The following is a 7,414-nucleotide window of genomic DNA, read 5'->3' as shown; positions in this document are numbered from 1 at the left end:
GTGTCAGGGAGTGGAGAGACAAAAGAATACTTTGTTAATGAGGCTCATTAATTTCTGAAGGCATGAAAACTCTCCAATATGCTCTCATGTCTGCTTACTAACCTCTCGTGAAGAGAAAACCCATTGTGTCATCTGGAGACCTGGTGAGTGGTTCCATCTCCCTGCCATTCTTTGGAAGTTCCAACTTCATTCATCATCAAGGGAATAAGCTGCCTTGGTGAATGCAAATCCTGCCTTTATAATTTCAGGGTTAGTCACAGAATTTTAATGGGAGATGGAGGAATGTGTTAATACTCCATGGACACCTTTAATTGATTGTACCTTTAAGTCCAGCAAATGGTAGGAGCATAGAGATTGCTTAAAATACATAAGTAGTTTGAGTGGAGGTGGACAATGAATCCACCAAAACAACTTTCTCCAAGCTACCTCCTCTGGCACTAACACTTAATTATGAGGCTTGCCTCTCTCGGGAGCATTTTTCCTTATTTCACTCATTCTTCTATTTCTGCAATTTTTGAAAGTATCTGTTTATTCATGTTCATTCATTTTTTTTAGTCATTCAACAAACATTTATTCATTAATTACTTCATGTAGGCACTAAATGTTATTTGGGGAATAGCAAAAAGAGTAAGACTTTGCTCCTCATTTCAAAGACGTTACACAGAAAAGGCAGGTGTCATAGAAATGAGTACAAGTAATGTACTGAGTTCATTTGGAAATCCTGATGAAGTGGATCCAAATGTTTGGACATATCCTATGGAGGTTAGTGAAGGCTTTGCAAGAGAGCTGACTATGGTACTGAACCTTGAAGGAGGAATTGGAGTAATTTCAGGAGAAGGGGGTAGAGGCACACCAAAAAGAGATGGCAGAGACACAAATGTGGGATCAATATAACTGTAAGTTGTGGTGCCTGAAATTTGAACTAGGCCTAGAGCTGCAGGGTGCCTAAGAGTTACCTCCTGAGAGCCTCCATGTTGCTCAGATGTGGCCACTCTCTAAGCCAAACTCAGCATGTAAATGCATTACCTTCCCCCCAGAGTGGGACATGACTCCCAGGGATGAGCCTCCCTGCTGCCAAGGGATTACTACCAAGCACCAGCTGATGATGTAACTAGAAAAAGACCTTGAATAAAAGGGTCAAGTCAGACCAGCAGAATATATCAGCCTACATGTAATAACAGGTGTTAAAAACTGCTTTTTGACCTTGAATAAAAGGGGGAAATAGAAAGGACAAATGAGTTTATATGGCTCTGAGGCTCTAAAAAAGAGTCGGGAGATCATCAGAGGGGTTGTGCTTATGCATGCCTCAGCAGGGTCCCAGAGACAGCCAAAGTAGATAGAAGCCCAAGGACTCATTCTCCTGAGGGCTACAGAGTCCCACAGGTTCTATGGTCATGGCAGATAGCTCTGGAGTTTAGTGCCATGTCAGTTGGCCCTACTTTGGGGTTTGTGTTCTTGAGTGTGATGGAGTTGGACTCAGATGTGACCTTTCTACATTCCTTTTCTGTCACTTTTACTGGACCTGTGGTTGGCACTGGGGTTGGTGTGTAGTCAGGAGACCTGAATCTCTGGACAGTTCATGTGATAGCCAGGCCCTGAGCCTCAGCAGACTTGCAACTCCTACCCTCTGGGCTATTGCACTTACCCCGGCCAGCTGACAGGGAGGTGAAGAAGGCCAACCACCACACCAGGGAGCCAAGAGTGCCTACAACTGCAAGCAGGAGAATTGGATCCATCATCCATGTGGAATCTAAGTCCCTTCTCAATATAGAGGTGGAGTGGACATAACCATCCCAGGGTCCACAGGATGGAGGAATAGAGTATGAATTAGAGTGGACTTACTGATATTCTACTGTGGAACTATTGTGATTAGTAATAGAAGAGATTGTAACATTGATGTGGAGAAAGTGGCCATGGTAGCTGCTGAGGTTAGGAAGAGGGAGGAAGAGATATGATGTGGGGGATTTTCAGGACTTGGAGTTGTCCTGGGTGGTATTGCAGGGACAATGCTGGACAATATATGTCCTGCCATGGCCCACTGGGTGGACTGGGGAAGAGTGTAAACTACAATGTAAACCATTATCCATGTGGTGCAGCAGTGCTCCAAATGTATTCACCAGTTGCAGTGAATGTGCCACCATGATGGAAGAGGTTGTTGATGTGGAAGGAGTAGGGTGGGGGAGGGTGAGGGGTATATGGGGACCTCATTTTTTTTAATGTAACATTTAAAATATAGAGAGAAAAAAGTAAATAATAAAGATAAGAGTAGAGCTATATAAAATTGACAGTAGGAAAATACTATAAAAATTAACAAATTCAAAATCTGGTTCTTTGAGAAGATTAATGAAATTGAAAAATTGTCAGCTAGACAAAAAGAAAAAGAAAGAAAGGAAGGAAGGAAGGAAGGAAGGAAGGAAGGAAGGAAGGAAGGAAGAAAGAAAGAAAGAAAGAAAGAAAGAAAGAAAGAAAGAAAGAAAGAAAGAAAGAAAGAAAGAGGGAGAGAAAAAAAGAGGGAGAGAAAGAAAGAAAGAGAGAGAAGCAGCAAATGCATAAAATAAGAAACAGGGTCAAATATATCACCACTGACCCAAAGGAAATAAAGAGTATCATAAGAGAATATTTTAAGAGTTGTATGCCAACCAAATGGATAACTTGGACACATTCCTAGAAACGCACATGAAGCCTAAATTGACCAAAGAAACAATTGATGAACTCTATAGACCAATCACAAGTAATGAGATTGAATTAATATTCAAAAATCTCTGAACTAAGAAGAACCCAGGACCAGATGGCTTCACAGGTTAATTATCCAAACATTCCAGTAAGAACTAACATAAATCCTACTTAAACTCTTCCAAAAAACAGAAGTAGAGGGATTATTGCCTAACTCATTCTAGGATGCCCACATCACCCTAAAACCAAAGCCACAAAGATGCCATAAGAAAGGAAAACTACAGGCCCATCTCTCTAATGAACCTAGATGCTAAAATCCTCAACAAAATACTAGCTAATCATATTTAAATACACATGAGATGGATTATACACCATGACCAAGTTGGTCGTGCAAGGATGGTTCAACTTAAGAAAATCAATCAATGTAATACACCATATTTACAGATTGAAAGAAAATAAAAACCATGATCATCTCTATTGATGCATAAAAACGATTAGACAAAATACAGCAACCTTTCCTGATAAAAACACTCCACAGACAGAAATAGAAGGAAACTTCCTCAACATGATAAAGGGTATATATGGAAAACCCACAGTTAATATATTCATTGGTAAAATGCTAAAAGATTTCCCTCTGAGATCTGGAACAAGACAAGGATGTCTACTATCACCACTCTTATTTAATGTTGTGTAGAAGTACTTGCTCGAGAACGTAGGCAACAAAAACATATAAAGGCATCCAAATTGGGAAGGAAGAAGTGAAAATTCCAGTGTTTTGGATTACTATAAAACAGAAATAATCTGTTGTCCTGATGACATATCTATTCCTGAACCAAAAGAAGTATGTGGCAATCTCTATCTCTTTTGAATATAGTACTATTAAATGTAGAAATCTCAGTGGTTTAATTTATGATTTATCAAATGATCATGTTCATAGATGATTTGATTTTCATCTGGAAGAAATGATCCTCACTTTTATAGCAGTCAGTGCCCAAACTGGATAACGAGAATGCCACATAGTGTTACTTAAAGAAGTTGATGTGACCAATCGGGATGAACAATACCCACCACATATTGGAAAACAGTACTTACAAATTATTTATAGCAAAAAACTATAGAGGAATAGAGTATGGATTAGAGTGGACTTACTAATATTCTATTCATGAACTATTGTGATTAGTAATCGAAGAAAATGTGGCATTGGTGTGGAGAAAGTGGCCATGGTGGCTGCTGGGGGTAGGGAGTGGGAGGAAGAGATGTGATGTGGGGGCATTTTTGGGACTTGGAGTTGTCCTGGGTGGTGCTGAAGGGACAGTTAGAGGACACTGTATGTCCTCCCATGTGGACTGAGGGAGAGTGTGGGCTATGGTGTGGACCATTGACCATGAAGTGCAGCAGTGCTCAGAGATGTATTCACCAAGTGCAATGAATGTCTCATGATGATGGAGGAGGTTGTTGTTATGGGTGGAGGAGTGGGGTGAGGGGGGTGGGGGGTATATGGGGACCTCATATTTTTTTTAATGTCACATTAAAAAAATAAATAAAGATAAAAAACCTATATCTTTTTCAATTACATTGAAAACAGAGATGTGACCAAAACAGTTTTGAAGCAGAGGGGTCTTAAGATTAGATTTGTAATAGAAGCCTATCCTACCAAGAACAACAAAAAAGTAAAGAAAATGTCTGGAGGGTGTCCAGAAGTGAATTGCAACTATGTTCAAAAGCCTTTTATTTGAATTTACTGGGAGAAGTAAGAAGGAAAGAGTCTGCATGTAGACATTCACTGTGTAAAGAGTAAATGTATTCCCAACCTTGCCGCAGCTGCTGCAGACATTCCCTAGGATGAACTAATAGTCACGCACTCAACTCCACAAGTGGATGAGCTTGATATTCTTCCCATCCATCCTGCATCTGTCCACAATGATCTTGATGCTGTGATGTGAATATTTCTTGAAAGTATAGCATACTGCTCTTCACAATCTTTGCAGTGCAAAATGTTGTACTCTCAACATTTTGCACTGCAAAACTCTCAACATTTTGCACTGCAAGTCCACCCTTCTTCACTGTGAGATGCACATAACAATGTTTAGATTATTGCAGTGGAGGTTGTTTTCAAGACCAAAGGTAGATCAATGGTTTTAAAAATGAATACAACTTCAGTATCCTGAGTTGGTGTTATAAAAATGCATTTGTTTGCCAGTAGAGTTGTGAAATTTGTTGTGGGAGGGGTTCTCTTTCACATATAGAGAACATTTCAGAAAAGGTGGAAATTGGCAGTTTAGGTACCTTCAGGCTAGATTGACATTTGTCACAACCCAGGTAAAATGAAGAATATGGTCACACTTTATAAATGATGGTTAAATGGAACTGTTCAAGTAAATTTTATAGTTCTCATGAGCAGTATAAACTAAACGAGTGCTTCTATCAAAATATTGCTTTGGTAAAATGTTTAGTTTTCTGCTCATGGATGAGCACAAAATGAGTATCACTGGGCTTGTTTGAAATAATTAGGATGTGAGCAATGCCCATATCTTACTAAATCAGGTATCTCTAGTGCTGCTTTCACTCTTTTAGAATGAGTCACATACAGTGAGTGTTAAATCAGAGGTGCTTTACCCTTAATCTGTTGACATATTTATTTACTAATCAGTTTTTTCTTAAGCATATGGGATAGGAAAATGAAGTGCTCACTATTCATTTACTAAGAGATTGTAAACTCATTTGTCATCAAAATAAAATTCCATTGTTTTTAATAAACTAAACTAGATATCAAAAAACACTATAAAAATGACCAAGATTTGAAAAACTAAGGAACATATTTAGAACACATATAAAATGTTTAACATATTGTACCTTACAAAACATAATGATGTATATATTTAAAATGTTATTTTAAATATGAGAATAAAATACTTAATAATTAAACAATAAAAAGATATGAAGCAAAGACTCAGACAGAAAATTCCAAAAAACATAAATTTTAAAATATGCCCGAATCATCCACAAAATCTAATTTTCCTATCAATCAGTATTTTAAATTATGGAATTGCCAGTGGAAGGTTTCTTATCCTAGTAAGTGTCTTACTCTTTGGTTTGGTTTGGTTTAAGGCTGCATCCATCAGAGACAGATCTTCCTTGTTCAAAGAGCAGAATTCCAGAAGAGCAAGTTTAAAAGAAAATAACTTTTCCTTTGATTTTTTACTATTACTATCATGGTTCACTTAAGTCAATATAATGCCATGCCAAAGAGAGTGTCCTCAATTTAGACAGTTCTGAGTTTAAACCCTTTCTCTACCTCTTCACCACATCTGAGACTTAGAGCTAGTTACCTACCAGCTGTCTGCTTTTGCTCCCTCATCTGCAGATAAGGGACAATAATAATCACATAAAAATTATCAAAAATTTAAATGAGACAGTATGTATAAATGTGAGAAGCAAGATAGAGTTTTCCTATTCATTGTTGGTGAGAATGAAAAATGGAGCAGCCACTGTGGACAACTATCAGGTGGTTCCTCAGAAAATTAAGAATAAAATTACTAATTGAGATGGCAACTTCACTTCTAAGAATAGACCCAAAGAACTGAAAGCAGGAATGAGAGGAGATATTTGTTAACACGCAAGTTCTTTAACACATTAAAAAAATGAAAGAAGAAAAGAAATGGAGTAGAAATTAGGGTTTTTAAACATTCTAAGAGAGGATTTATGGTTGTGTAATTTTATTGAATTATATTGAATCCCATTTAATGTTGTAGGATGTTTGTAGGATGTTATAAGGTTGTAGGATGTTCAACAACATCCCTGGTCTTTGTCTACTAGATACTATTGGGACCCCTCCTTCCCCTATTGATGGAACATAAATAACTCTTCCCATTACTAGTCACAATAGTTCTATAGTAGAATACCAGTAAGCCCACTCTAATCCATATCTTATTCCTCAGTCCTGTGGACCCTGGGATGGTGATGTCCACTCTACCTCTATATTTAGAGGGGGCTTAGATCCCACATGGTTGATGGATGTGATTCTCCTGCTTGCAGTCATAGGCAGTCTTGGTTCCCTGGTGTGGTGGTTAACCATTTCACTTCCCTGTTAGCTGACCTGGGTAACTCCAAAGAACCAGAGAAAAGGAGATGCAGATCTGCTGAGGCTCAGGACCCAGCTGCCACATGGCCAGTCCAGAGATTCAAGTCTCCGGAGTATACACCAACCCCAGTGCCAACTGCAGGTTCAGTAAAAGTGACAGAAGAGACATTTGTAGAAAGGTCACATCTGAGTCCAACTGCATCACACTCAGAAACACAAATTACAAAGCAGAGCCCACTGACAAGGCACTGAACTCCAGAGCCATCTGCCATGACCATAGAACCTGTGTGTCTTCATAGTTCTCAGAAGCACCAGTAGCTGGGGTTGTATCTATTTGGCTGTCTCTGGGATCCTGCTGAGATATACATAAGCATGACCCCTCTGATAACCTTTTGACTCTTTTTTGAAGACTCTTAGTCATATAAACTCATTTTTATTTACTATTTCCCCCTTTGGTTCAAGGACTTTTTCTAGTTGCATCACCAGTTAGTGATTGGTAGTAATTACTTGGCACCAGGGAGTCTCATCCGGGGTAGTCATGTCCCACAATGGGGGGAAGGTAATGCATTTACATGCTGAGTTTGACTTAGAGAGTGGCCACATTTGAGCAACATGGAGGCTCTCAGGAGGTAATTCTTAGGGAGCTCTAGGCCTACTTGA

The 7,414-nt window shown here is 38.8% G+C and overlaps 1 pseudogene; it reads left to right on the top strand.

The window, feature by feature from the left end:
* The first annotated feature begins 2,676 nt into the window (after positions 1–2,676).
* Positions 2,677–4,616, top strand: LOC101442169 (BTB/POZ domain-containing protein 10 pseudogene; annotated as a pseudogene).
* Positions 4,617–7,414: the final 2,798 nt, after the last annotated feature.

Source organism: Dasypus novemcinctus, chromosome 11 (genome assembly GCF_030445035.2).
Source record: "Dasypus novemcinctus isolate mDasNov1 chromosome 11, mDasNov1.1.hap2, whole genome shotgun sequence".
Lineage (NCBI taxonomy): Eukaryota > Metazoa > Chordata > Mammalia > Cingulata > Dasypodidae > Dasypus > Dasypus novemcinctus.
This window is presented reverse-complemented; position numbering and strand designations above follow the sequence as displayed.